Source organism: Dipodomys merriami, unplaced genomic scaffold, assembly GCF_024711535.1.
Source record: "Dipodomys merriami isolate MVZ:Mamm:240054 unplaced genomic scaffold, mDipMer1.0.p SCAF_31, whole genome shotgun sequence".
Classification (NCBI taxonomy): Eukaryota; Metazoa; Chordata; class Mammalia; order Rodentia; family Heteromyidae; genus Dipodomys; species Dipodomys merriami.
The window spans coordinates 6,976,504-7,000,647 of record NW_027204604.1 but is presented as its reverse complement, the minus strand read 5'-3'; the positions used below and the strand labels follow the sequence as shown (position 1 = coordinate 7,000,647).

The following is a 24,144-nucleotide window of genomic DNA, read 5'->3' as shown; positions in this document are numbered from 1 at the left end:
ATATCACATTATGCGTGTGAAATGATTAAATTAATCTCTTATATCACCTACTTATTTTTTTACAGTGGAAATATTTAAAATAGAAGTTACTTGTCAAGAATGCAATAACTTGTTATTAAGTATACTTACCATGTTGTACAGTAAATCACAGAAACTGATTCCCCACCTCCTTTTGTGTCCTCTCTCTCATGTCCCTCACACCAGCCCTGATAACAACCATTCTGGTCCCTAGGACTGTGAGTTGACCTTTCCAGATTGTATAGTTGAGATTGTATAGTGTGTCTTTCTGTGCCAGGCTATTTCACTGAGTATGTTTTTCATATTCATTTATATTTTTGTAAAGAGTAGAATCTCCTTTTAAAAGACTTTTTGGCTGTGCTTATTAGGTTTTTTTAAAATCATCATATTCTATTAAATCTAGTTAATTGGAATTAAGACTTTTGTGGACTTTTGTCAGCCTCCTGAGTAGCTAGGTTTACAGGTATGAGCCACTGGTGTGCCCAGTTTATTCCAAAACTGTAGCAAGCCTCAATTTCTGGGTTATTCAGGAAAATTCTGAGTATCAGGCTATCATATTTAATGAGGATTTAAGAAAATTGTAAGCTTTTTTTCTGAGATCATTCCTAGGTGCTAATATAAATGCTTCTTTGTAACAGTCAAATTCAAGGTTATTTCCTCTGCTTTTAAATTTCTAATTTAATTTTTTAATAGGTGGAGAGAGAACCTGTGGAGTGCATGAACTTATCTGTATTAGAAAAGGTAAGCCAATGTTCTGCATGGATATTTAAACTCTAAATGAACAGTTTTTAATACAGAGTGAATTTTAGTAAGATAGCAGAGGATTTGGATTTATAAGGTATACAATTCAACAAATAATATTCATTTATTCTTATTATAGAGACTTAATCATACATAAACTATATATTACTTATTATGAGGCTATTGAGAGTTGTCACTGTATACTTAGTTTTGATGGATCAATAAAGTTTGGTGTCTAGTATATTCGTTGTTCTTTTTTTTTTTTTTTTGGACTTGGTGATGAGGCAAAGAATGGAGGGTTTGATTTTTGTTCCCTTTCAGAATCTGGAGTCTGAGTGCATGCTGATCTCCCATTGACTTCTGTTCTATTACTGTACCCCATCAGAGAGATGTGAGGAGTTGGTTGAAATTCAAATCGGGAGCATATCCAAAGACCACAACATCCTATGACACCAACAGCTGTCTATGCTTCCTTAGAAGGAGCCACCTGACAACTGGGTGGTTCAACAAGGTGGCCCCAGGCAAGGTAATTCAGTTATTAGGTGGGAGGCAAGGAATCAGGTATTTTTCTAGATTTGAAAGGATCAGGAGAACCTTGGGAGTCCCCACAATTCTGGAGAAATAATCACAAATCTGTGCAATGAGGTATGGAAAGGATTGGATAGAGCTGGGGAAGCCACAGGGGAAGAAATCCTCATAAATTTACTACTCCTGTCTCTTTTCAAACTCGGAACGTTTCTTTTTCTTGCATCTCTCTTGAACACTCACCTGGCCTTCCTGAGTCTGGCCAACAAGCAACAGTCCCTACTCTGCTAATTTACCCTGAGGAGGTTTGGAGCAGTGTCAGTGTTTGTGAAACATGCTATGAGTGGCGTGCCAGAGTTGGGCAGCTTATTTTCAGGAAGTTTTTGACCTCTCTGAGTTAGCATCTGTAGAATTAAAAACAAAAAGGACCCATTTTAGATGAATATATGTATTGTTGACATGGTCATGCTAATTTTTATTTGAGTGGTGTGTGTCTCCTGCGGATTGGACTCCAGGCCTGGGCGCTGTCTTTGAGCTTCTTTGCTCAAAGCTAGAGCACTTTACCACTTGAGCCACAGCTCTACTTCTGGCTTCTTTTGGTGTTTAATTGGAGATACGAGTCTCACAGACTTTCCTGCTTGGACTATGAGTCTCAGAGACTTTTCCTGTCTAGGCTGGCTTTCACTCATGATCCTCAGACTTCAGCCTCCTGAGCAGATAGGATTACATGGCAGCCTGGTTTAATCATGCCAAGTTATCTGCATGTCACATTCTGAAATTTCTATTTACTTAAAAACATTTATCAACATTTTTTTAAATCAACCTTTCCTCTGGTACCTCAAAGGAGGAAATTGAAGTTAGCTTTAACTGACTTCAAAATTGAGGAGGGAGGGATAATGAATTTGTATATATATTTTTTTCTGTGTGAACATTTTTAGTCTTGTACTTTGATATTTTAATCCAGAGCTGCTGAAAATACTTTAAATACTGTTTTAGTTATTACTTTGTCCCTGTGAAACTTTTATAATGTTTATTATTTGGGACAGCAAGAGACATTCTACACATTGGCTGGAATCAAAAAGGCTTAAAGCTATAGTCAGGTGATCAAGACAAGACTGGAGACAGCAAGAAGGAAGGAAACTAGAAAGCGTAGAGAGTCTGTCCTGTGGCTAAGAAAATAGGCTATAAGGAAAAGGTAATCATCTGAATACACTTTTTAGGTATGGCTCTTTTTGCTATTTTTCTTTTATTGCTATTTCCATTCCTAGTCAGATAGTTCTCAAAGTATGCCTTGTCCAGATTTCTCTGTATTCGTCTAGCTTTTTTCCTCTCCTTACATTTTTCTGTAGAATCCTAATTCTATGATTTAAAAAATGTAAATTTATTCACGTTCTTGGTCATGTCATAGAAAAGTGTCTAAATCTATTTCCTCAGAATTTAGTGTGGTGTTCTGTTCTTGTAGCTGTTTCTCAAGTACTTAAATATTTCCAGAGGTAAAGCAAAGGCTAAGAGGTTTACATTTTAGCTGGACTTTCATAGAATAGAGCACATGAATGTTACATAAAGTAGAATAACTTAGTACCAATAACTCAGAAAAAATGACATTTTTTTTACTTCGCAGTTTCTTTTCAAGCTGTATGGATATTTCCTTCAGTATCTCTTGCTTGCTTTTCTCCTCTGTCAGGCTTATAAATATGAAATGTTCTAGGGCTTAGTCATCTACTGACCTAATTTTTCTTTCTTATCTATTTGGTTTATTTTATTTTGCTCTTTTTAATTCCCCCTGAACTTATAAACTATAAACTTATAAACTATAGCCTGTCCTTGAGCTCTTTATTTTTTAAATCAAACTAAGTTATATTCCTATAACAAATTGACCTACTTAAAATTCAAGTCTTGATTTTCACATGCAAATGTCTGTCTTCCTCTGTCTTGTCAATCCCAGTTAATAAATAATATCCAATTGCTTAACTTCTAACCAAAGAATCTTCCCAGCTGAGTGCCGGTGGCTCACACCTGTAATCCTAGCTACTCAGGAGTCTGAGATCTGAGGATCATGGTTCGGTTCAGCCTGGGAAGGAAAGGCTGTGAGACTCTTTTTTTTTTTTGCTGGTTGTGGGGCCTGAACACTGGGCCTGGGCGCTGTCCCTCAGCTCTGACTCTTATCTCCAATAAACCACTAGAAAACCGAAAGTTGCCCTGCGGCTCAAGCAGTAGAGTGCTTGCCTTGAGTTGAAGAGCGCAGGGACAGTACCCAAGCCCAGAGTTCAAATCCCACAACCGACAAAAAAAAAAGAATCTTCCCATATTTTACCATTGTCTTTTCTCTACACTTAATTTATGAGTAAGTTGTCAGTTCTACTTGCAAAGTATATTTCATATCCGTCCTTTTTTTTGTCTGTTCTGCTGCTGTCATTTCAAATCGGAGTCTCTATTTTCTTTTGTCTAGACCACTGTAATACAGTTTAACTGGTTCCTTAACTTCCTTGCTTACCTCCATAAAGTAAGCACCAATGACGTCTAAAAATGTAAATCATTTCATATCACTTTGCTATGGAAATTCCTCCATGGATTCCCAGTATGCCTGTAATAAAATCAAGTCTACTTCACCCTGACCAACAAAAAAAATGAACTTAGAGTCCAAATGTCATCTAAATATCATCAGCCCAAAAGTATCATCATGTAAATCATTTATATCACCTGGCAGTGAGATTCTGGGCATGATCCATCTTTGTGCTATATTCCTTTCCATTTGTGGAGCTGTGAAACTAAAACATACTTAGTGGGACATGCATAGAACAATAATTGTAGGCATTACCATTGTAAAAGTGAGAAAATAGAAGGAAGAAAGGAGTCACTGGTAATTTAAAACTTTAACTGGGAAAAATCTTACAGATTTCAAGGCACGGCCTTGAAAGTCTTGTCCTCAAGACTGCCCTCTGGGGGCTGGGAAGGTGGCTCAGTGGTAGAACGCTTGCCTTGCATGCCTGAGGCTCTGGGTTCGATTCATCAGCACCTCATAAGCAAAAAAAAAAAAAAAAAAAAAAAAAAACCGGTAGTGGCGCTGTGGCTCAAGTGGTAGAGCGCTAGCCTTGAGCTGAAGAGCTGAGGGACAGTGCCCAGACCCAGAGTTCAGGCCCCATGACTGGACCCACCCCCCCCCCAAAAAAAAAAAAAAAAGACTATCCTCTGAGTTTAAGAGTCTGCCTTTGAAGTTGCACCTGCTAGATCGGCAATTATCAGAAAGAGGAGACAGAGACAGAGACACAGAGAGAGGGACCGAGAGAAAGACATCATGAGAGAGTGACATTAAGGAGCGAGCACATGCACACAAGCATTGGAGAGGATATGGTGGAAATGTAAATTAGTATAGCCATTATGTAAAATGGTGTGTGTCTTCAAAAAATTAAAAATAGATAGCATATGATTCAGCAATCCCACTATAGATATATAATTTGCTATGGGAATGTCAGGGAGATGTCTATACTTCCCATGTGGAATTATTCACACTCACCCAGATACAGATAAAAAAAATTCGCATTTGTACATAATGGGATACTGTTAAGAAAATCCTACACCTGGAGGAAGTTCTGTTAAGTGAAGTAAGTCAGGGAAAGGAAGATAAATTTCTGTTTTTACCATATGTGCAATTTGAAACAGTTGAACTCATGGAAATACAGAATAGAGTGGTGGTTACTGGTTGAGAGTAGCTGTTGTGGGGATGTTGGTTTGAGGATATAAAACTTTGATATAGCCATTTCACAATGTATACATATTATTTTTTATTGTGAGAATACTGTACAGAGGGGTTACAATTACATGGGCAAGATAACGAGTACATTTCTTATCAAGCATTGCTGCCTCCTCCTTGTTTCCCCTTCCCATCTCTTCCCATCTCCCCCCATCTCCCCCCACCCGATCCTCCTGCCCCCACCAAAGTTGTGAAGTTTGTTTTTGGACATAACGTCTTGTACATCTCATTGTTGCAATGGGTCTGCCTGTATCCCTAGTTAAACGCCTCCACAAATTAGATCAACATCAAATATAGTGAAAGCAGGGGTTATACCATGGGGGAGGGAAACATAGATATATTTAAAAAACCTGTTGAGTACTCTGTTTTCAATTTAAACAAAGCTTCAAAAAGAAAAAGACAAGTTCTGACTTCTTTTATTTAGCTAATGTCTATATGCCAGCTACTGTTAAGAGCGCTACAAGAACCACACCCAGAAATGCCGCTCTTCTGATGACCAAAAAAATAAGGTTGCCAGACCTTACCCTCTTCCACAATTTCAAGTAGGGAGGTCAGTGGTAGTTCCGTCTGAGAAATGCCAGTGAGTAATGATCTGCAGTAAGGGGATTAATCCATGCCACAATGTGAGGGAAGGGCCCGTCAGGCATAAGGGACAAGTGTAGAGATGCTGAAGTGAGTGTATGCTTGTTTGGCTTGTCTAAAGAAGCCCAGTAGGTGTCTAGAGCAGTGTAAGAGGAAATGAAAGCACCAGATAGGTAATATGAGACTAGATAGTTTTGGGTCTTAGCTTCCTGAGTTGCTAGGATTACAGGCATGAGCCATCAGTGCTTAGCTCTATATATACTTTTAAAGACACCAACCTAGTAGATTTTAGATTGTCACATATTTTATTTGATGGTTTATATGTAATGGGACTAACTGTATTTATTCACATTTCTCCTTTTCTACAAAAGATATGGTATATACATTGTTTTGTAACTGGCTTAATTTAAAACCTACCTCCTAGAATTAAATTCATATCCATAGTCTGAGATCCTTTCTTTTGCCTGTGTGTACTTTTTTTCTAATATATGAATACATCATAACTTACTGACTTAATTTCCTAGTAATGGAATTGCTACATTTAAAATTTTTGTGATTAAGATAATGCTATGGCAAATAGCCTGTCTAATATGGCTAGTGGAGGTCTGTGGTTAATTAGCTTCTGCGAACTGAGATTGCTTTTAAGATTAAAGGGAGATTATTACAAAAATTGTGTTAGAAATTGCCGAGTTCTTCACTTTATGTATTATACTCTTTTGTATTACCACTATGAACACATGACTCTGTCAGTAGAATATATATTAAACAACTTTTGGATATTTTTATTGCCATTGATGAATCTGGTCAGTAAAACTTGTTAGTTCTGTGTCATTCAGATTTTCATTTCATTTTGTTTTCCATCAACTAGACAAGGAAATAGCTAGCTTTGTTGACAGTGGACCTCTAAAATTACTTCTTTCTGGCTGCTGCTTCTGTGCAACACTGAAACTCATCAACCTAATATGAGGTTGAATATCTCTTTAAGCTCTGCTTACAGAATGTACAAATACTTCTTGGTATACTTTGAAGGGCACCAGAAAAACCTGCTTCTTCTGAAATGTCTCTCTGAAGTGATAGGTGGTTCATCGTGTTTTGACATTTGCTAAATTGAGATCCATTTAATCTTTAGAACTTTTTTTTCAAAAAATTTACATGGAAAAAGCATTGTCGGAGTATATCAGATTGTTTCACATTCACTATGGAAACCAGGAAATTATGGATTTAAGGCATGATACCTGGAACAACATGGGATCTGTAGGTAAGATAGATGGGTAAAAAGCAGGAGTGGTATAATCTAGAACAGTATCCATACCAGGCAGATCAGAGATGCCAAGGGCAGACTATTTATAGAACAGTGAAAACAAACTGAATCTACTTTATAGTTCTGGTGTGAGTTGCTTGACATTGTCTCTACTTTTTCCGCCCAAATGTAGAGAAGACTCAAGCCCCAGTGACTCTTTTCCCTTTCTTGAGATGAAAAAAGCAGTCTGAGGTCTGGAGAGAAAGCCTATATTAGTAAGATGGTCTGCTAGGTAAGGGATATTAGAACTTCTCCATCCCTCTTAAGTTCAAGACCCTAGGGTTGAAGATGGGGGGATAGCATTTCTTTTCTTAATTTTATATTTATTTGAAAAGTAGGAAGTTTGACCAGGAAAGGAGCTGGTTTAAAGTGAGAGACAAGGAAGGTATAGTTTTTAAATAGATTAGAGCCAGTAGAAAGAGGCCACTCACCTTGTACTAGGACAGTATGAAAGATGCCTTAAGGCCATCTAAGGAATTGGCTAGGTCCCACCTGTCATAGGACAAAGAGTGTAAAGGGATAAGCAAATTCTGGAGACTACCCCTTAAGAAGAGAGTACCTCTGGCTTACCTAGCTGGACCAGGGTTCCCTAGGGTGTTGTCTCTCTAGGGATGTGTTTCACAGTGCTCAGCCACCCAGATACTAAGTTGCTACTCCAGAAGTGGTCCAAAGGGACTCAGCTACTGGTTGAGCTGTTGGCACATCCTGCTATCATACATGCAATCCTAGTAGTTGTGGGCTCATGGAGACACCCATTTCAGAGGAAAGCTCGGACAGTCAGGCACTAGGTGGCATGGTCATCTCTAAGAATCTGTTAGTGCAGACCAGTTGTATTTTTCTCCTTCAGTGATGTTTATCAATTATTTCTAAGCCTTCAATTTTTAATGTAAATTTTATAATCAGCCGGCCAAATCATTTGCTAGCTCTTTGAGAAATTTGTTGGGCATTGCACTGAATCTGTAGATCAGTCTTTGAGTCTTTAGACTTATTGTTGAACTTGACACAGCAAGATATTTGTTGGATGCTTTCCAGTAAAGTTTAGGAAGTTATTTATAAGGGTTTTACAGGTCTTTTTGTTAGCCTTATGCTTAGATTTATCATTTTTTGTTACTATAATAAAGGAAACACAATAGAAGCATTACAAAATTTTCATGTATTCACCTTATTATAGCCATATGGACAAACCATTCAAATTTTCTTTAGATATTTTAGTTTCTCTGTATAGAAAGTCCTACTATCTACAGAAAGTTTTGGTTTTATTTAATCCTTTCCAGTTATGTATTTTTACAGCTTCTAAGGAAAAATAAATAGAAGCCAAAGAATACTCACTAATCTCTTTCTAAATGCTTGACCAAAAATAACTTAAAAAACTAAAACAGTAACAAGTGTTGATAAAGATGCAGAGACTTTGGAACCCTCTTACACTGTTGGTGTAAATGTAAAATGGGGCTGCTACTTCAGAAAACAGGCTGAATGTTTCTCAAAAAGTTACTATCTAACTTAATAATTACGCTATGAGAATTGAAGATAATTGAAATCATATGATTATACAAAAACATATGCATGAATGTTCATATAGCTATCTTATTCATAATAGTAAAAGCAACTTTAATTCCTATCACTTGGTGAATGGATTAAACAAAATATATCATCAATGGAGTATCTTATTCATTCATTAGAAAGGAACTGTACCCTTTGCCTGACTTATATAATTGTAACCCCTCTGGTTTTAGCATTTCCAAATAAAAATAATAAAAATTTAAAAAGAGAGAATAAAGTGTTGATTCAAACAAAAATATGGGTTCGCCTTGAAAACACATACTAAGTCAAAGAAGCCAGACACAGGAGATCACATAGTATACAGTAGCAGTAGACTTACAAATTATGGGGCTAGACAGATAATATTTCTGCCCAATTCTGATAGTTTCTTATTCTAATCCACAACTATGTTAGGATAGTGCAACTTGATATCAGAGAGTGTGAGGCAAAGAGATGAAGAAGGAAATTTTGGAGACAGTAGCTAGGATGGTTGTGGTTAATAGGGCAGTAGAGAGAGCTGGACCTGGCTTTACATTTCCAGGTTCATGGCAGGTCAGGAGAGTTTATGCATTGCTCTTTTACCTCTTAGTTAGCTGCTGTTGCGTTGTGAATAAATACAGTTTCAGTTAGCTTTTCATCTTCTACTGTTTATACCTGCAGACTTTCCTTCTCAGCTCCTTAGGTTGGTTCCCTTTCTTTCCTCTTCCCCTTCAAATCTGCCCCAGGCCCTTCTCTCTTGTGGAAACATGGTGGGGAGAGAATAATAGATTAGTGTCTGAAAGTGTAGGCGATAAATTTTCATATTGCGTTTTAAAGTTTTAGAACTATATTTGATTTTTGCAGGGCTGGATAAAGATAGAATTTGCTGAGTGACTAAGCTTTCAGATCTTTCCTAGTTCTAATTATTTAGAGCAAAAGAATAGTAAAGTACCCTTTTCTTCTAGTACTCAGTAAAAAGGGTACAGGGAAATTATGTAAATTTATAATTAGCAAATTCAGCATTCAGAATACATGGATTTTATTTCCCTGTTTGCTTCATCCACCCTGGACAGCTGAATAAGTAGTAAATTCTTGCATCCCATTTCCCTCAAATATGAAAGGGTGATGCTACTCGTATTGTCAGCTTTGAGTTAGGACAGTGAAATATCTGAGGCATCTCATCTTCCAGAGTCAGAGGCTTTATTTAGCTTACTTTTGGAGGCTCAGAGTCCTAGGTCAGGCAACCCTAGACAGACCAATGGTTTTTCCCTGATAATGAGAGCATATCGTGGCACATTATGGCAGGAGAACCTTTTGGTGTGAGTGGCCATGTCTCTAGAGCAGAGAGAGAAAAGAGGAAAAATGAGATCCCCAAGTCCTTCATGAGTTCAATTTCCTAGTGACCCAAGACCTTCCCACTCTATTCCACCTCCCAAAATTTCCTAGTAAGCACCACTGTAGATACCAAATCTTTAACACATGGGCCTTTGGATCCAAACCATAGCACTATTCATGTCATCTGTGTTAACCTTAACAAGACTTCTGGCAGGACCAAGTGAAATAAAGTACCTGAAAGCCTTTGTAGTCAGGAAACTGGTTTAGATGAATCATACTCATTACCTTAAGGAAAGCTAAGAGCTGTGGTGGATAACTGTATTCTCTATAACTTGACAGGATGAGGTAAGTGTTGCTGGAGCTCTGGTAGAGATAGTCTTGAAACTTAACAGACTCTCTTAGAGATGAGACATAAATATTCAATATATATGAATTCTGGAAGATATATTTTAATTGTTTCTATTATACATCTTTTTCAGTGATACGGTATTCAAGATTTTGAATGTATGAAAATTACTAGAGAAGCCAGGCACCCAGTGGCTGACACCTGTAATCCTAGTTACTCAGGAGGCTGAGATCTGAGGATCGGGGTTCAAAGCCAGCCTGGACAGAAAAGTATCCTTAAGACTCTTATCTCCAAAAAACCATTCAAAAACAGCTCAGAGACAGGGCAGGAGTGACAAAAAAAAAAATTACTAGTGAGACCAGGTGTTGGTGGCTCACACCTGTAATCCTAGCTACCCAGAAGGCTGAGATCTGAGGATCACAGTTCAGTCAGCCCAGGCAGGAAAGTCTGTGAAACTCTTATCTCCAATAAACCACCAGAAAACCGGAAGTGACACTGTAACTCAAGTGGTAGAGCTCTCGCCTTGAGCTGAAGAGCTGAAGGACAGTGCCCAGGCCCAGAGTTCAAGCCCCATGACCACCAAAAAAAAAAAAAAATTACTAGTGAGTTAGTAGCATAAGCCTTCTATATTTTTCCACAGTTCTTTAAATGATGGTGAATGTTTATAAGAAATGCTTTGCTGATCTCTGAGCAAATGGCTCCTAGTAGGAAAAATGCTGATTCCTAGTCTTTGGATGCTGGTTAGAGAAACAGACCTCCATGCAGTTTCTATGCAAATCTTCTATTACTGGATCGACATTTAGCTGTGAATGTTCTCCATTATTTGCAGTTTTATGTTGTACAGTTTCTATTACCTGTGGTTAAACAAGGTCAGAAAGTATTAAACAGAAAATTCTAGAAATAAACAATTTGTTAGTTTTAGACACTCTGTCTTGAGAAATGCTATGAAACTGCACCATCCCGCTTCATTCTGCTCTGAATGTGATCAGTTCATCTGGTGTGTGCATGCTGTGTATGCTGCCCACACCATTCACTTAGGAACCTGTTACCCGATTGACGGATACTTGTGTGGTGTTTGTGTTCAAGGGTGGAAGGTGATTATGCATGATAGTATTGTGTGGTGTCATCTAAAATTGTTAGAATGGAGGATTGTGATTGTTTTCATCATTTGATACATGTTTGGGGCAAGTATCTAGAGTTGATCAATACATAGTGGATAAATATATAAAACTATCACCCTATACCCTGTAAAGATGTACAGTTGTCTGCAAAATTGTTTTGAAGTTGTAATATAGTTCTCCCTTTTTGTGTTACTTTAGATTTTTCTGGTTCTTAGATATGTTCCTTTTGGTGTAGTTCAGTAACTTCTAGGCAGTGCTAATAATAGATCTTGAAGGGATCAGGAGATTTTTTTTTTATAACTGTTTTATTGGCATACATTTTAAGCCTTTTTTCCCCCCCAGTTCAAGGAATTTCAATTAGGCCGAACATTTATAGAGCTTGATGGCAGCAAAGAATAGGGCTTTTGCTACTATAATTAAAATGACACTTTCATTTACAATTTAATAGAAGGTGGAATTCATGGAGCTATATTTTCTTCGATTCACTCTTATCATCTTTGAACTTCTTAATGAGACGTTTATGTATACCCAGAGGAAGAAGCCTACCACATTGACTCACACCGGTTATTTTTAGTTTTATATCCCAAATTGATGCTGCTATATGTTATTGTAGACACTCAGTGAGCAAAGCAGACCCTTAGCATTTGAAGGTGAAGTGCAGGAGATAGGACAAAATCATACACTGTGAAGGTCACAGTATAAGAAAATGGACAGCCAACAGGTGAGGAAAACTGTAAGCTGGTCTAGCACCTCACTGTATCCTGCCTTTTTATACTAATGTATAAAAGTATCATTTTCTCTTCTCTCCCCTTACTTATCTTTCTAATGGCTGAATTACTTGTGGGTTTTCTGAATATAATACAGAGGAATGTCTGTAAACCAACTGTAGACAATTTTGAAGCCTGTTCAGTTTTTTCTTAACCCGTTTGCATTAATTCAACTGTTACTTAACATTTTTTTTGTTACTTAACATTTTAATGACTCACAATGGAAAGGAATAAAAGTCTAGATATTGTTATTAGTATAGAAGGGTCAGAATGTTTTTATCTACCCAGTCCTGAGGCAAGAGCCTAGATAGCATGCTTTTGCTCAGAATAGATGTTGCACTGATATACCACTTATTTCTTTCATTTCTTTATTTTATCTCAGCTGTTGTAGTTTTCAATCTTTCAAATTGGATTTAGATTTCAGTATTTGACTTTAAAGTATTTCCTTGTCTTTTCTCAACACATTCAGTTTTTCTTGTTGGTTTTTGGACCCATGGAATAATATAAGTGTTAGTGTCCTTGTCTAGCAGTTGTATCTCAGTATTGATTATTTTCCCCCATTTATTTAGTTTTGCTTCATTGTATGACTGGTAAGTTTTTATTGGATGCCAAGCCATATGAAACTTCCTTTGTTTAATGTTGGATAATATGTGTGTGTGTGTGTAAGCTTTTCTGTGGCAGTGTAAACTACCTCAGAAGAATTTGTTCCTTTAGGTCTTTCACATCTGTTGTAGTTGAGATGTGTATTTTCTTCCAAAGGCCTATGTATTAAAGGCTTGGTTGCCAGCTTGTGGCATCATTGGAAGGTATGGAACCTTAATTTAAGAGGAGGGGCTTTGGGTGGGAAACATTAGTGCCTACCAAGTAGAAGGTCTTGAGTCCAAAACACCAATACTGCCCCCTCAAAAACAGGAAAAAAAAGAGAAGAGACGAGGCCTAAGTGGAAGGAACTTAGGTCACTGAGGGTGGGTTCTGGAGGGAATATTGAGATGCTGGCCCCTTCCTGTCACTGTCTTTGCTTCCCGGCTGCCATGAGTTGCACACATGTTCCACCTATACATTCTCATCAAGGTGTACTGGGTTGCCATAGGTCCAAAGCGAAAGGCCAACTGAAAATGGACTGAAACTTGAAACCATGGTTTCAGATAAACTTTTCCTTCTTTTAAGTTAATTATATTAAGATAATCTCAGTCATAGTGATGGAAATTTTACAAAAACATAGCCGAAAGTTATTTTCCTGAGGTGAAATGTTTTTAAGTACTCTAGTCAGTGGCTCATAAAGCTGGATTTTTTTTTTTTAATTCTGGATCATGGCAATAGTCATTGTTTCTTACTCTGTGTTAGATTTGGTTGCTTTTCCTCCTAACCTTCTTAGAGTGGTTTTTTTTCTCAGCCACTGGCCATTTATTTACATACTGTGTACTAAAAAGTGCTCTTTTGTAGATCTTGGGTGATTAGGTGCAGATCTCTTTATCTCTTTCTACTATGCCTGACCAGGTGGCCTTCAGCTATCTTGGATATTCATGCTCCCAGGTTTACCTCCTCACATCAGGAAGACCACTGGACCCCTGGGTTACTACATTTTGCACAGTTAGCTTATTGCATCCTTTCTCTAAATATTCACCTTAGAAAATCCTAACATAACAGGACTCATCTCAGGGTTTTTGTTCTGTGAATGGTCACTGATTGGCTTTATTACTAAATGTCCAGTGCCTTGAATGGGATTGTTCATATATTTTGTTCTTTTAGTCCTTAAGTGGTAAGCATATTCTAATCTTTGTTACTCTTAACTGGAAGTAGAAAAGTGATTATCAGAATGGGGTCATGCTTGGTATTTAAATAGACTATGAAATATCTGGAGCAGAGATTTAAGAAGAGAGACTGGGAAACTACGAAGGATACAGAGACCTGGATTAGAGAAAAGGATATGATACAATTTTGCTAAGAAGAAAAAACAACTTTATTTATTAAGAATTAATAATTGGACAGTGTAGATTCATGAATGAAAAGATAAAACTCTAAGGAAAGCTATCCTTTAGCCATCAGATAGTTAAACTCTTGACCAGTTTATTTCTGAATGGCATTAAAGTTTTAACAATCTAGAAATGACACAAATGTATTATTTTTGTATTATTCTTCATTTGAAAAAAACTACTAAACAAGGTTGTGCTGGTATGCTGGTTTGTGGTCATTTGGACCAATGCACAGGAGTGGGATTGCTGGGTCATAAGAAAGCTCCATGTTTAGCTTTTTGAGGAACCTCCATACTCCTTTCCAGAGTTTACATTCCCACCAACAGTGCAGTAGCATTCCCTTTTGGCCATATCCCTACCAGCATCTGTTATTGTTAGTTTTCTTAATAAGGGCCATTCTAACTGGGGTGAGGTGGAATCTCACTGTTTTGGTTTGCTTTTCTTTTATGGCCAGAGATGTTGAACATGTGTCTTTGGTCATTCTTATTTCTTCTTGGGAGAGGTCATTCTTTAAGTCTTCAGCCCACTTATTAATTGAGTTGTTGTTTCTTTGAGGATTTGTGTTTGGGAGGTTTAATTTTTTGGGCTCTAAGTATATTTTAAATATGAGGCTCTTGTCTGATGCATAACTAGTAAAACTCTTCTTCTATCCTGTGGGCTTTCTATTTATCTTGCTAGCTATGTCCTTTTCCATGCAGAAACTCTTCAGTTTAATGCAATCCATTTTTCTAGTCTGTCTTTGATTTGTTGTGACTCTGGATCTTTGCTTAGGAAGTTTTAACATGTGCCAAGGAGCCCCAGTGTTTTCACTGTCCCTTCCTGTAATATTTTCAGTGTATCTGGTCTACATTAAGGTCTTGAACCATTTGGAATTGATTCTGGTGCACGGTGATATATAAGGATCTTGCTGCAGTTTTCTGCACATGTGCAGCCAATTCTGCTAGCACCATTGCAGCATTATTTACCATAGCTAAGATATGGAACCAACCCAGATGCCCCTCAGTGAACAAGTAGATCAAGAAATCATGGTATACATACACAATGGAATTCAATGCTTCCATCAGAAAGAATGACATTGACCCATTCATAAGGGAATGGAGAGACTTGGGAAAAAATTATACTAAGTGAAGTAAGCCAGACCCAAAGAAACAGTCTGCATGTTTTCCCTCATTTGTAATAATTAGAATATGCTTATAAACGTACAAGTAAACCCACTGGATAGTAAAAGACAAATAATTACACTTGGACAGCACTCTAAACATTCACAAAGTGAGACCAGTGGAGGATATTCTTAGGAGAGGATCACAAGGGCTCAGTAGTTACGTGCATATGACCATATAAAGCGATGCTTTATTGAAGTGAACTCCAAGAAATGGAAAGAAGAGGTGTTTTTTTTTTTAAATTGTACTGTTTGCAGTTCTTTTTTTCCCCCTCATTCTTTTTTCCTTTGGTTTGTTCCCATTTGTTGCTGTTTTTTAAATTTCTGTACCCTTTGTATTGTATATGTTTATCTGATTTGGAAAGGGGAAGAGGAAGCACAGAAGTGTTGGGACAAAAGGTGAATCAATTGAGCAGTGATACTCACTAGACTCTATTTTGGAAATGAACTATACCACTTGGGAGGAAAGTTGGGAAGGGAAAAACTGGGAGAGAATGAGGGAGGGGATGACACTGTTCAAAAGGAAATGTATTTATTTCCTTACTATATAACTGTAACCCCTCTTCCTTCAAGATAAAATTTAAAAACCAAACTAATAATAGTAAAAGATAATATATACTCTGCCACTTAAAGGTAAACCAGTTTTATATTACATTCTCAGCATGTGGGGAAAACTAGAGTTTAGAGTAGTTATGTTAACTAGTAGATAGATGGTGCCATCTATTGGCTAATATGAAAATATTAGGTAAGTAGCATAATGCCTTTCACTGTGTATGCTGATTAAAGTTAATTCTTGAAATTTTTTATTGCTTTAAATTCCCAAAGCAATCACTTTAAAATACTGAGAAATGCTTATATATATATATATACATTTATATATATTTACATTCACCTATGTCTGTATCTGATTTTTTGTACAGTTAAAGCCATATGTATGAAATTAACTTCTTTTTTTTTGGGGGGGGGGTCCGGTTGTGGGGCCTGAACTCTGGGCCTGGGCACTGTCCCTCAGCTCTTCAGCTCAAGGCTAGTGCTCTACCACTTGAGCCACAGCGTCACATCCAGCTTTTTTTTTCTGCTTATGTGGTGCTGAGGAATCAAACCCAGAGCCTCAAGCATGCAAGGCAAGTGTTCTACCACTGAGCCACCTTCCTAGCCCGAAATTAGCTTCTTTTATGGTATATTCCATATAAAATTTCCATATAAAGCAGTTTTTATAAGTGAGTTATATTGTGAAACAATAATACCTTCTTGTTGACCTAGTGGTTCTCAATTCTTATTGTGGCATTGTAGTTCTGCATTCTCTGTTGAAGAAGAGAAGGAACCTTTAGAAGTATTTTTGTTTTAGCAAATAAAATTGGTTGTTTTAAATATAATATTCTGTATAAAAACCTTAATATGCCAAGAAATATTCTGAAAATACTTTGACACGTAATTCTGGTCTCTACAAAAGACAGCTACCAATATTTTAGAATATTAGCATATAGACTTTTTATACATATATGCAGAATTTAAATGAAATAGAAGCCACATTCCATAGATTGTTTTGTAATGAGTTTTTTTGTATTTTTTTAATTGTGAAAATACAGTACAGAGGGGTTACAATTACATGGGCAAGATAATGAGTACATTTCTTATCAAGCATTGTAGCTCCTCCTCCTTTGTTTCCCCTTCCCATCCCTTCCTTCCCCCACCCCTGTAATGAGTTTTTACTTACCTATTTGAGTATGTTCCAATATTAACCATTTTTCATTTTATTTTCTTATTGTTTATCTGATGATGTTGAGGATATTTCATGGTAGTAATATAATCAGTTATATGAATATTACTTATTAGAAAACAATCTGTTTTTAGATTTTAAATATGTGAATTATTTTACTATTAGTAATAGTTGGAGCACAAAACATTTAAATCTTTTAATTGTTCTGAATATTTTCTTAAAAAGAAAAGCCTGTCTAGCGACTGGAAATTCCCAGAAATAAACTATCCGGGTCAGAGAATATTCTTAATCTAAGATTTTTTTTAAAATGTGTGTACCTGGTCTGTGGCTTGAACTCAGGGCTCAGCCCTGAACTTTTATATTCAAGGATAGTGCTCTACCACTTTAGCCACAGCTCCACTTCCAGCTCTTTTTGTTTTTTTGGTGGTTAATTGGAGATGAGTCTCACAGACTTTCCTTTTTGGGCTGGCTTTGAACTGTAATCAGATCTCAGCATCTTGAATAGTAGGATCACAAGCATGAGCCACTGGGGCCCAGCTTATATTTACATTTCATAGTTGAATTTTCTCTTTGAATCCAAATTCATTTAATTTGCCTATTTTTTTCATATAGTTAATATATGACAAATGTATTTTCTGATTTTTAAATATGTATATACTCACTATCAAACATTTGGGAAACAAACATTAGGGAAACAATAAAAATCACATTAAATTTCTATACCTAGATCCAACACCACCATTTGTTTAATTTTTTGAATTTTTCAAATTTATTTTTTCTTTACTGATTTGAAATGCCTTCTTTTTCATGTATAGATTTACTGTATATACTGGATAACTGAACTTATTGCTCTATGTTACTATTCTATCCCCTTTATTAATATCATAGTTTTAATTGCAACTCTGTAATACATTTTAATATTTGATTTGGTCAGATTTCTTTTTTTTGGGGGGGGGGGTCCGGTCGTGGGCCTGAACTCTGGGCCTGGGCGCTGTCCCTCAGCTCTTCAGCTCAAGGCTAGCACTCTACCACTTGAGCCACAGCATCACTTCCGGCTTTTTTTTTCTTATGTGGTGCTGAGGAATCGAACCCAGGGCCTCGAGCATGCAAGGCAAGTGCTCTACCACTGAGCCACCTTCCCAGCCCCCGGTCAGATTTCTTATACAGCTTTAAAACATTGTCTTTCTAGTCCTTACTATGAATTCCTATAAATAAATCTCTTTATCTTGACAAACACACCTTAATAGTATCCTGGATGAATATTTTTCATCTCTAGAAGCCATTATATGGTCTGTCTCCACAATTTAATAATGTAAGGGATGTTATCTATAAATAGGACTCATACTTGAGATCTATTCAAGTTATTAGGTATGAGATAATTTATTCCTGAGAATATTCCATTGTATGAGTGTAGTTTTGGCTGACTATTCACCCACTGATGGACATTTGTGTGCTTTCTAGTTCTGATTTATTACCCACAACACTTCTGTTTACATTTTTTTTTTTGGGGTCCGGTCGTGGGGCCTGAACTCTGGGTCTGGGCGCTGTCCCTCAGCTCTTCAGCTCAAGGCTAGCACTCTACCACTTGAGCCACAGCGCCACTTCCAGCTTTTTTCCTTTTTTGCTTATGTGGTGCTGAGGAATCGAACCCAGGGCCATAGGCATGCAAGGCAAGCGCTCTACCACTGAGCCACCTTCTCAGCCCCACTTGTGTTTACGTTTATGTTCAGATTTTTGTGTGGACATTGTGAGAGTTAATTTTTTTTTTTTTGTCAGTTGTGGGCCTGAACTCTGGGCCTGGGCGCTGTCCCTCAACTCTTCAGCTTAAGGCTAGTGCTCTACCACTTGAGCCACAGTGCCACTCCCGGCTTTTTCTGTGTATGTGGTGCTGAAGAATTGAACCCAGGGCCTCATGCATGCAAGGCAAGCACTCCACCACTGAGCCACCTTCCCAGCCCTGTGAGAGTTAATTTTATGTGTAAATTTGTACCCTGTTATTTGACCAAAGCCAGGGTGTAAGGTGCTATGTAGTATTTAATAAGAGTCTGATGGGCTTTTCTGCCTGGGCTAGCTTTGAACCATGATATTCAGATCTCAGCCTCCTAAGTAACTAGGGTGACCGGGATTAGCCACTAGTGTCAGGCTGCTATGTAGTATTTTTGAGATATGATTCATATTTAAGTTAGTAGGTTTGAATATAGACAACTACCTTTTATAGTGTAGGTGGGCTTCACTTAAGCTGTTGAAGTTCTTATGATAACAGCCTAAGATGTACACCAGAAGGAAGGGATTCTTATTCTATACTGTCTTTGGACTTAGGACCACATCAACTGTTCTCTTAATCTCCAGCCTACCAGTCTGTTCTGCAAATTTGAGATTCACTAGTTCCCACAATCACATGAGCTAGTTACTTAAAATTAATCACGTATATGTGTATAGCAATTGATTCTGTTTTTCTGCTGCATATGTCCATTCCATTGGCTCTGTACCGGTATAGATTTTTGTTCTGAGATTGGTCCTAGAGACACAAAGTTTTAATTTTTCCCACTTTTTTTTTTTTTTTTTTTGGTACGGTTGTGGGGCCTGAACTCTGGGCCTGGGTGCTGTCCCTCAGCTCTTCAGCTCAGGCTAGCACTCTACCACTTGAGCCACAGTGCCACTTCCAGCTTTTTTTTCTGCTTATGTGGTGCTGAGGAATCGAACCCAGGGCCTCATGAATACAAGGCAAGCTCTGTACCACTGAGCCACCTTTCCAGCCCCTTTTTCCACATTTGTATTCATTAGTTTTATATGTCCAGACTTCCATTTTGACATGTCCATATGTACATACAAGAGTACCTTAATCATACTTACCACCTCCATCACTCTCCCTATTCCCTTTCCCTATTTCCCTATTCCCAGATCAGTTTCAGTGTGCTTCCATGGTCTATTTCCAGATAGGAAAATCAAGTAGTTTGTCCATAGTCATCTCCTCCCTCCCACTAGTATGTGGACAGGACCTGTTTTAGTTCCCATTGTGCTGTTTTTATAATGTGTGCTAATTGTTCAAAGAGGTTTTGGGATTTTGGACATGCACACCTAGTATTTTAATCAAATTTGACCCCTTTTGCTATTCTCATTTTCCCCATCCCTGCTACCCCCTATGATTCAACAGCTTTCAGTGAGTTTTGTTTTCCTATCTTTACTCACAGATGCAATATCATTTTTATTCACTTTCTAACATTCTCTTTTCCTTTCCTCAGTCTTCTCAAACAGTTTCAAAATTACAAATGTGTTTTACACATATGTAAAATATATAATACTGTCATATACAATGTGTATATTTGCATAAAATCCTGTTTGTATATATGTTTGCTTTATAAGTCTAGCATCCACATATGAGGGAAAACATGTGACCTTTATATATATTTAAAATATATAATACTGTCATGTACAATGTGCATATATACATAAAATCTTATGTTTTTTATGTATGTTTGTCTTGTAAGTCTAACATCCATAGATGAGAGAAAATGTGACCTTTACCCTCTAAAATAATTTCATTCTTTTGGCCAAATAATGTTCCATTGTGCGTATGTGTATATGTATATGTGTGTATGCACACTTATGTATTTGTGTGTATACACACGTACAATTGTAAAGCATCTGGGTTGTTTCCATAGGTTAACTATTGTGAATAGTGCTGAAAAATGAGTCTAATTGCTTCTACTTTATCCTGATTTACATTCCTTCAGCAGTATGCCTAGGAGTAGTATATGTATATAGATGTTATACTTTTAGGTTTTTAAGGCATGTTTATACTGTTTTCCATCGTGGTTGCACTAGTTTATATTCCCACCAGCAGTGTGTAAGAATCCATTCTCCCCCATAATCTTGCCAATATTTGTTTTGTTCATGATTCTAGCTATTCTGACAGGGATATTGAACATTTCTTCACCTGTTTATTAGCTATTTGTACTACTTTTGAGAATTGTTTAGTTCATTTGCCTATTTACTAATTGGGTGTTGGTTCTTTAGGCATTTAGGTTATTTATTTATTTATTTATTTTGGGCCCGGTCATGGGGCCTGAACTCTGGGCCTGGGCTCTGTCCCTCAGCTCTTCAGCTCAAGGCTAGCACTCTACCACTTGAGCCACAGTGCCACTTCCGGCTTTTTTTTTTTTTTTCTTATGTGGTGCTGAGGAATCGAACCCAGGGCCTCAGGCATGCAAGGCAAGTATTCTACCACTGAGCCACCTTCCCAGCCCATTTAGGGTTTATTTTTTTGCATTTAGGTTTTTTTTAAATAACTCCTTTGATAAATATCTGGCAAACATTTTTTTTTTCCCATTCTGTAGGTTGCCTCTGTACTATTTTCTTTGTGGTGTGGAAGCTTTTTAGTTTGATGCAATCTTGTTTGTCAATCCTTATTCCTCAGCTGTCAGAGTTCTAGGCAAGAAGTTACTGCCCATATTAATATGGTTTTCCTTATTCTTTCTTGTCCTAGTTTCAGGTTCAGGTCTTACATTAAGATCCTTTATCTATTTTGATTGTTAATAGTGTTGTAGGGTGAGAGACAGGATCTAGTTTCTTTCTTCTACATGTGGACATCCAGTTTTCCCAGCACCTTTGTTGAAGAGGCTGTTTTTGTCTCCAGTGTATGTTTCATTCTCTTTTGTCAAAAAAAAAAAATAATAATGACTGCCACTACTGGGTTTATTCCTGGGTCTTCTTTTTTGTTCCATTGGTCTTCTTGTCTTTTCGTGTAGGTAAGCAAACTAGTACCATGTTGTGTTAACTACTATGGATCTGTAGTATAGTTTGAAGTCAGTTATTGTGTTACTTCCATGTTGCTCTTTCACCTAGAAATTTTAGGTCTTTTGTGTTTCCAAATGGACTTATAACTTAGGATAGATTTTTGTTTTTTAAACCTCAGTAAAGAATGTCATTTTTTTTTTATTTTTTAAATTTTTTGTCGGTTGTGAGGCCTGAACTCTGGGCCTGGGCACTGTCCCTCAGCTCTTCGGCTCTAGGCAAGCGCTCTACCCCTTGAGCCACAGCTCCACTTCTGGATTTTTCTGGCTTATGTGGTGCTGAGGAATCCAATCCACGGCCTCATGCATGCAAGGCAAGCACTCTACCACTGAGCCACCTTCCCAGCCCGTTATTTGAATTTTAAATGGGCTTGCATTGAAACATTGATGGCTCCTGATAGTACAGCCATTTTCACATAACTGTATAGATTTATGAGCACAGGAGGTCTTTCCATCATCTGATATTTTCAGTTTCCTTCTTCATTGGTTTAGTTTTCATTGTAGAAATCTTTTACTTTCACATTAAGTTTATTCCCAGGTATTTTATATTTTTAGGGGCTTTTGTGAACAGGATTATTTCCCTGATTTCTTTCTTAGTCTCTTTGTTGATGTATAGAAAAGCTACTATTTTTGTATGTTGATATTGTACCCTCCTACTTTGCTGAAACTGCATACCAGATCTAAGGATCTTCTACCAGATTCTTTAGGGTCTTTTATATATAGGACCATATCATTTGCACACAGATAGTTTGATTTCTTTCTTTTCTATTGTATTCCTTTTATTTCTTTATTTTACCTTCTGTTCTGGCTAAGAAGTCAACACTACGTTGAGCAAGAGGAGGACAGAATACACTTGTGAAAAATCCTCTAAAAACATGTAAACAAGAAATGACTCAGAAATGGAGATAGGAGCCGGGTGCCTGTGGCTCACTCCTCTAATCCTAGCTACTCAGGAGGCTGAGATTTGAGGATCATGGTTCAAAGCCAGCCTAGGCAGGAAAGTCCGTGAGACTCTTATCTCCAATAAACCACTCAGAAAACCAGAAGTGATGCTGTGGCTCAAGTGGGTGAGTGCTAGCCTTGAGCTGTACAGTTGAGGGACAGCGCCCAGGCCCAGTGTTCAAGCCTCATGACCACCACTACCACCAACAAAGAAATGGAGATAGGAGGATTATAGTCCTAATTTAGCCTGAGCAGAAGTATGTCAGCTTACCTGGCAAACTAAAGCAAAAAGGGTTAAGGGCATGACTCAACTGGCACCTGCCTAGAGCGTGCAAGACCCTTAGTTCAAGCCCCAATACTGACAAAAAGCAACCAACCACCTGAAACAAACAACAAATAAAGCCCCAAAAGTTTTAAAACGAAACTATGTTTTTGTTAGTTTTCAAAGAATGTTTCTTTAGAAGGACTTCTGTTTTCATTCAGAGGTATTGATACTAGAAACTCAGCATTCTTATATATTTGAGGAAAACTAAAACCTTTATTTTAATGCTTAAAATATATTGGAATGGTAAGCCCCTTTCTTTTAACCCAACAATGTGAAACATTGGATGAATGCTTTTGAATTGTAATTCTCTTTAGTGTTGCTTGCTATATATTTTTAGTCATTACTTTTTTTTTTTTTGAGAGAGAGGCTCTTGATATGTTGCCACAGTTAGCCTCAAACTTGTTGGCTCAGTAATTTTCTTGCCTCCATCTCTCAAATAGCGGGAACCACTGGTATATGCTACCACTGGTACATAGTGAATGACTTAGGTCAGTGGACAAAGAAAGTTACCTTCCATTCCACATTTACGAAGAACTGTTATTTTATGTGCTTTTTGTAGACAGGAGATTATGTACAACAAGGGTTTTTGCTATGTGGTTTAAGGGTAGACTTGAACTCATGATATTCCTGCCATATCCTCGTAAATTCTGGGATTAAAGGCTTGTAACATCATACCCAGCAAGAAGTTTTCTAAAAATTATTGATAGTTGGTGCAGTTAATTTTTTGCCTTAGTTGAAAGGCTGTCTTTTCTCTTTAACTTGTTAGTGTGATGAATTATATCCATTGATTTCCTAATTTTGCATAATTTTTGCATAGTGGAAAGCAGTCTCATTTTTTTTCTTGCTGAATATTTCTCAATACATTTCTGGATTTTGTTTTTAATTTTTATATTTCTGTTTATATTCATAATTATATATTAATATTGGCTGTTACTATGGAATACTGAATATAAATTCATTCCATGGCTCAGTAACATATATCAATAAGCATTTCTGAGCAGTAGATGGCCTCTTTAGATTTGACGCTTACCTTTGAGTAGGGGAAGACACATAAGAAAAAATATAATAAATAAATCAATCGTTCAGTGTTTTAGAAGGTAATATATCTGGACTAAGGAAAGGGAGTGGTGTGCGTAGCACTGAGTTGCATTTTTAAATAGGAGAACAAAGACTTTCTCATTTAGGTGACATGGTTAAGCAAAGCCTTGCAGGAATTGAAAGAGTCAGC

At 37.3% G+C, this 24,144-nt stretch overlaps 1 protein-coding gene across 3 annotated transcripts in view; it reads left to right on the top strand.

The window, feature by feature from the left end:
• Nucleotides 1-715: 715 nt before the first annotated feature.
• Syt14 (synaptotagmin 14) overlaps nt 716-24,144 on the top strand; it is a 123,003-nt gene continuing 99,574 nt past the window's right edge. For 2 of the 3 annotated variants that reach the window (XM_070041442.1, XM_070041441.1), the window contains exon 1: nt 716-759. The gene's annotated coding sequence lies outside the window, so the exon portion shown is untranslated. The remainder of the gene's footprint in view (nt 760-24,144) is intronic. The other variant, XM_070041443.1, reaches the window with a different exon arrangement.